Source organism: Etheostoma spectabile, chromosome 1, assembly GCF_008692095.1.
Source record: "Etheostoma spectabile isolate EspeVRDwgs_2016 chromosome 1, UIUC_Espe_1.0, whole genome shotgun sequence".
Taxonomy (NCBI): domain Eukaryota; kingdom Metazoa; phylum Chordata; class Actinopteri; order Perciformes; family Percidae; genus Etheostoma; species Etheostoma spectabile.
The window spans coordinates 28,996,789-29,004,095 of record NC_045733.1 but is presented as its reverse complement, the minus strand read 5'-3'; the positions used below and the strand labels follow the sequence as shown (position 1 = coordinate 29,004,095).

General features: G+C 41.8%; 1 protein-coding gene across 1 annotated transcript in view; it reads left to right on the top strand.

The window, feature by feature from the left end:
- Nucleotides 1–7,307, top strand: part of LOC116693743 (protein kinase C-binding protein NELL1) — a 296,583-nt gene that overhangs the window by 47,873 nt on the left and 241,403 nt on the right. The window lies entirely within an intron of this gene.

The following is a 7,307-nucleotide window of genomic DNA, read 5'->3' as shown; positions in this document are numbered from 1 at the left end:
CCCCCCCCCTCCCCCCGGTCTGACGCCCCTGGACTGAACAAACTGAGTTCACACTCACTGTGTAAACAAGAATTCACTAGCTCTTTCATGTGACAAGCAAAAGGCCTCACAAGCAATCCCGGTCACATTTTCCAGGTCAGTAACCAAAGGCATCGGTGCATTTTCCCGTCGTAGTATCTGGTTTGCCTCCTCCCATTCCATGGACAAGCTCCAGAGTGTTGACCTCCCTACTGAGCAGATAATTGCCTGTCAGCTGCCCTCCATAAAATAGCTGTGTGACACCGCGGGTGAAGAAAATGGACAAGATGATATACAGCTGACCCAGCACTCATGGGCAGCCATTCATTTCCAAAACTTTTTTCTCTTACAGGTGACGCCGTTGCATTTTGATGAAGACCACTTGTCACCTTTTACAGCTTCTTACCAGAGCTGTCACCGCACCCCTGAGACCCTTACACAGCCCACAATCTCCATTTCAGAAGACACAGCCTGCAACCCTGCCACTGTGGCTGTTTATTTATTACTCAGCAGTTTGAATCACCATCTCTCCTGCTCTCAGCACATTTATAATACTGGCGGAAAACGGGGAGATGCATTAGCATGAAGTCGTCTTATGTCCCACATTGACATGGTTGTCATCGCCAGTGATGAATCACCTACAATATATTTATTTGTTTTATTCTCTGCAGTGAATGAGAAAAGCTGCTGTTACTTTAAAACACAGCTGCTAGATTAGTTCTGCCTTGTCCATATCACAATGATAATAACAACATGCCGTCTAAGGTTTCTTTGTTACTCGTCAAGAACAAACTTCATCTTGTGCTTTTTATTTGGAAAGCCAAACCTAATTGTTGTCAGCTTAAAGAATTTAACTTTAGTGAGTCAGGTTAGCTTTTTGTCTGTTTTCAGTCTACAACATCCTTTTTTAAAAGATAATTGTAGGGCTTTTACCTTCTTTTTTTATATAGAAAAGCTAAAGAGAGACAGGAAATTGGGGAGAGAGTGGAGAATTAACATGCAGCAAAGGGCCTCGGGTCTGATTTTAAACCCAGGTCGCTGGCAAGGACTAAGCTAACATGGAGCGTGCACTCTACCAGGTGAGCTAAAGGCCGCCCATGATAACAGACTTGAGAGTAGCATCAATCTTATCATCTAATTCTCTGCCAGAAAGGGAACTACAGTGTTTCCCAAAATGATAGATATTTGCTTTAAGAGGTCAGTTCTCTCCAAATTCCCCCCGAAAAAATTCTCTGATCTCGTGTGTGTGTGTGTGTGTGTGTGTGTGTGTGTGTGTGTGTGTGTGTGTTAGGGCTGGGCGATATGGACCAAAAGTCATATCCCGATATATTTAGGCTGAATATCGATATACGATATATATCCCGATATTTTTTCCGCAAATGTTTAGTCAAAGCCAAATATGACATGTCAAAAGTAGTTTTATTGAAACCAGCAATTTCAGTGAACAGTTGCAAAATCAAATGAATAAATAATTAACAGGTTTCTTCACCTGCTTCATAAATAAAAGCTCAGCTGTTTAAATAAAAATAAAATGTAAAACATAAATACTGTTTACAACAGGAGTACCTTTTTTGATATGTCACCGGTGTGATGGGGGAAATAACTTGTTTGAAGACACGCTGTTTCATTCCCATTCATATCCACTCTTGAATGAAGTGAACTGTCACGCACATGTAAGACTCACATATCCTGCTCGACCACATATCGCTGGTCAACGCAAAATGAGTGACGTAAGCGAGCCGGTCAGCACGGCTCTGCCTGACTTCAGTGTACGTTAGTGGCAGTGATTCTCGTGCAAAGTAGTTGCGACTGGGAAGCTCATATCTCGGGTCCATCGTTTTCAGTAGCTTCTTTAATCCGATTGTTCACATTGAATAGGGGCCATATCTTTAGCAATGTGATAGGACACGGCTTTAGTTATAGTACACCGCTTGTCACTTTTCTTTCATAAGGCACCACGCGGGTAAATGAAGTTTGCAGTGAACTTTGTTTCGGGGCTGGAGCTTTTTGGGGTGTGCGATGGCTTGCGGCGGGGGTCTGCAGCGCGCAGTTTCACACACACTTCGTATTGCATTTTGTGTCACTGTTTTAGGGGGGAAAAAGATTTGTAGTGTTCGACCCCTGGCTGTAATTTGTTTATGGCGCGGGGAGCAGTGCAGAGAGCGCCAGGGCAGTAGCTTGCTTGGAGGATCACAGCGTAAATTTAAACTATATCGATATATGCGATATGGTCTAATTCCATATCTCATTAAAAAATATATCGATATATTTTTTATATCGATATATCGCCCAGCCCTAGTGTGTGTGTGTGTGTGTGTGTGTATAAATTGGTCTACATATTGTATGCCTTCTGCTCTATTTCTACGGTAGCTTACAGACTGGAAAGTTATCTTATGTGACAACAATTGCCTTGCAGTAGTAAACATTCAGTATATACACACACACACACATACACACACTCACTCTGTTGTCATGACACCTGGAGGTTCTTAGTTGACACTGGTAAAAGAAACTTGACTTTGTAGAGAGAAGAAAATCACATTAATGTGTCTATATTTAGATAGGATTTGCTATAGTCGTAATGCATAAAATCTCCTTTAACACCTGCAAAATCACCATATCTGTAGATGACGTGTGCAGTAAATGTATCGGTTGTGTAGAGAAACTCTGTACATTTTCCTCTCACATATGCGTAACAATACATTCCTTTGACAAATGCTCATCCCACTATTATGGAGCCAGGACAGAGAATATGGCCGTGATGTTTAATATGTAGTCATACAGTCAAATTCTTGCAAAAATGTTTACCCCTAAAAAAAATTCTAGGAAAATAGCATTTTCACTTCATTGACAATTGCGGTGTGGTTTACCAGAAATCAGAAGGTAATCTAAAGCTGTGTCCCAGTTCAGGGCCTTTGTCCTCTCTGAGTCCACATTCTTATACCACAAGCATCATAAAGCCACCAAAGCTTTTGCTTATGAAAGGATTCTCCCAGTGTGGCATAGGTCAGCATTTCTTGTCCAAATTTGGAGCATCCAAACAGTTTTGTCCTCTGCAGCCTTCTTTTTTCCCATTTTCATTGTCTGTTGGCCAATGTTTATGAGCAACTATTTGCTTAAGTCAGTTAAATTGAGACATCTTTGTTGCTTTGTGCTAATTCATGCACAGTGTTTTTTTTTTCCCCCAGAAAATATTGGCCTACATAGTAGCAGTTTTTTCACATCATATCCTAACATATTCTAATTATAGAGGAGTCTCCATCTACCACCGCTGGCCAAAAAATTTCGGTTTTCTTTGATATGCAAACATGATTTCTTGTTTTCTGAAACCTGTAGATGCTCACATCAGGGCTCTGTTACATCCACGCAGTTGCCATTAGTAAAAAAAATGGTGTTGAGGCTCATTGTTTCATATTTTGTACAGAGAAGCACCAAAACGAATATGTCATCTTTATTGTCTGTTAGGCGGGCTACACAATTAGTTACAAATGGACTGCCTGCCAATGGATTTCCCCCTTCACTGAATATGCTGTAATGCAGGGATACAATAGCTACTTCAAAATGCTTCATAAAATAAATGCTCGCTGTGAAGTGGAGTTAATGCCTTTTGATGATTATTTGACGAGTTAAGTCAGGATAACAGTGTTTCTGCTCGTTCAGTGAGTTCAGGCGTCTCAAAGCCCCGAGGTAGGCTTCCATCAGTGGAAGAGGCGAAGCTGGATAGCTCTCCTTCTCGCTTTTCTCCTCGCTCGATGCAAATGATTCTTCTCCAGCTGACCAGTATCAGCCGCTCCGTCTGCTGCAGCATGGTGGAGACGAGCTGTCGGGTCGGTGCCCGGCGCAGCCACGGAGTGATGTATTCATCTAATGTTGGAGTGATAACATGCTGGACAAAGACAGCTGCACTGGCCAGCCATTCCCGTACTCACTCTCTCTCTTTCACATATAGACACACGTGTGCATGTGTCTATATGTGTGTCTAAGTAAGCTGCCACTCGATGCGTGCAAATACAATTTAATGTTGTAGAAAAACACTTCCCTGAGATGCTTGTTAATTCACTGTGTGATAATTGTAGTGGTATTAACATAGCCTGCTGAGTGGGGGGGCTGATGGGGCCGTCATTATCTCTGTGGAAAGGTTTGAACTTGGTTATCTGAAACCTACAGAATACCCCCTCTTTTCTCTCTATTTTCATGTTTAAAAAAATTAATTTGTTCATCTTCATCCTCTTGTAGGAAACGTGGCACAATGACTAATGCTTTTATCAACTGAAACGCATCACATGTCGCTGAGCATCTACAGGTGCATTATTGTGCATACACATATCTTTCCTGTTTACATGAAAAATAAGATATTTCTCTAAAATGTCCAAATGTACCTGTTGATGCGATGTTTTACATGGGAAGTATCTCAAAACCATGTGTGCCTGTATTGTGAAGTTTTCACATATGAAATGGTGACCCACATTTGATAAACATGCTTGATGTGCTTCCTGTGATAGATCAAAAGGCAGGGTTTTTGTGAAGGAAACTTAAGGAATATAGCTTATGCTTAGGATGAAAATTCAACATTGTCACCAAGGTACTGTAATTGCTGAGATCTGGAAACGGCAACATTGCCAAAAATAGAGTTAAACAAACCTCCACATTAGCAGAATTTACATTATACGGAAGAGAAAATGAAAGCAGGTAATGCAATTTTAACCTAACCTTTTAAATTGTAAACATCCAACACACCTTATGGACCGACTTCCTAGTTCGACGTTGACGTACAGTGCTGATCATAGTAGTGTCCCAGTGCAATGAGGCATTAATAACAACACTTTGTTTTAATGAACCGGTTTAGATAATCTTCTTTATATTCCACCCTCAGAATGAACTGCCGGAAACATGTTCATCTTCATTTTGCAACTTTTAATAGAAGATTACGATTCAACCACGATTCAACACAAGCACGTCTCAGACTATACACACAGTTCCCTTCCCTTCTCTTAAAGGGATAGTGCTTACACAACACATACACCATACGTACAACATTTTCTCTCATTCAGTCAACTACATGTTTTCTACCCTAATAGGTATTAGGTATAGATATTTTGAATTAGTAAAAGCATATAAAGGGTCCTGATTGGTGTCCTGATTAACCAGAAATCACCGGGCTCTAATTATTTCTTTTCAAAGGCTATTAGTTCTAATGTGTACCTAGTCAGTGTGAAAATTTCAGTTTAACATTGTTTTCTATAGTGGGTTGTTAATCTCAGTTTCACCGAGAGCTGATCTCAGTTTCATTTATTCTCCTGAACAGAAAGAAATCTGCTTCCTCAAAGCCTCGATTGATATTCTCTGGAGTGGGTCCACTCTCCTTTTCCATAAATATGCATGAGAGCTGTTGAGCTTTGGTATTGAATGGGCTTGGGCCCTGTGTGTGTGTGTGTGTGTGTGTGTGTGTGTGTGTGTGTGTGTGTGTGTGGGTGTGTTTGTGTGTGTGTGTGTGTGTGTGTGTGTGTGTGTGTGTGTGTGTGTGTGTGTGTGTGTGTGTGTGTGTGTGTGTGTGTGTGTGTGTGTGTGTGTGTGTGTGTGTGTGTGTGTGTGTGTTGTGTGTGTGTCGTGTTTTCTGTTCCTGAATATATTGGAATAGGCAAGGTTCTGGCTTAGGTTCTGATTATGTATTGGATAGCCATGTCAAATACGGTGTATTTTGTGTGTGTGAATGTGTGTGAGGGGCCAGGGGCTCCAGTGTCGGGGTCATTTGCAGCCTCAGGGAAGCTGAAATGTCATGACTGGCTGCCTGCTGCTCCCGGGCAGTGGCTGTCTCTGGCTGGCTGGCTCTTAATTTAGCGTGGCTGATTAGGGTGGAGAGTAGAGCGCACGTGGTCCAGAGACAAGATGCAGGTTGAAACGTCTGCCGTTACACCCACAAGTGAGCATAGTAGGTGAAACTGAGACCGCAATATGTTTATTTTTTCTGTTTGGGTAGACCAGGTATACAGGCATTTTTTTTTACTCAAGGTTGACACTGAGCAATTCAATTTTATTTCTAGTATCAAATCATACCAAAAGTTATCTCAAGACACTTTACAGGGTAAGTCTAGACCACATTATAATTGACAAAGACCCAACAATTCCAGTCATTCCCCCATGACAAAGCATTGAGTGAGACAGTGGCGAAAAAAGCCCTTTTTACTGTACATACACACGGAAGTCATTCCTTTTCAATGGAAGCTGGCTTCTCTTAGCTGCAAGAAGCAACAAATCCATCGGCGTTATGTTTTGTCCGTTTTGGGCATTTTGAGCGTCAAGCAGAAAGTTAAAACTAGGTCAATTTTATGGTATTGAGCTTTGACGTGGGTCAGCGGCAAACGACCAGGAACCAAACACATAGACGTCCTTCGCTCTGGCCGATTCCAGAGAAACATACGATCGAAAGAAGGCGGCCACACCAGAGCGGCCAAAGCATCAAAAGCTTCCCCCGTACGTAGAAGCGTCCTGGACAGGGCGGCCAGAGCTTCTTATGCAGCTGAAGTCAGCCGTGGTGTGTACGTACAGTTAGGCAGAAACCTTGAGTGGTGAGGAAAGTGTTGCCGGTTGGGGGGTGTGATGAACACTGGCAATTATAGTCACAGTCAGGATAATGGAACTATGACTAGAAATAGCAGTTGTAGTAGTTCATGGCGTTGCAATCAGCTCAGTAGCTGTGTGATAAAGCATCAACTTACCGTCCTTCACATGTGTATTGTTTGTCAGCTGGGTAATGAAATTGCAGTGTGTGTTTTCAGGAGTCAGGACGCGAGTGGCCTCCATAAATATCGGAGCAGCAAATCATTAGAGTCTGCCAATATGACTGTGGTGTCTCACTGCTCCAAAAGATTGGCTGAATTACTTTTAATTTTCATAGTTTAATCAATCATTTTTATTGTGTAAATATGTTTGTGAGGTTTATATTTATGAGGTTTGGGCGTGTGTCTAACAATTTGGTTTTAGCACCAATGTTCACCATCCCAAGGGAATAATTCTCCAGATTTTTGTCCAGTCAGGTCAAAGTGGGAATATTTCCACTTGGCTACTCATAAGATCCAAATAATAAAAACTAAAAGCCCTACTACTGGAAAGTCCGTGAGACATGCAAACTTGTTGTTAGTTGTACACTGTCATGTTGGTGGACAACAAACATTGCAGCCCTTCATTTATAACATGCTGTTGCTCTCTTAGGCTTTAGACAGTTAAGAATGAATCCTACTTGATCGTTCACTAAGGGCCTAACAACGCCCCCCCCCCCCCAAAAAAAAATA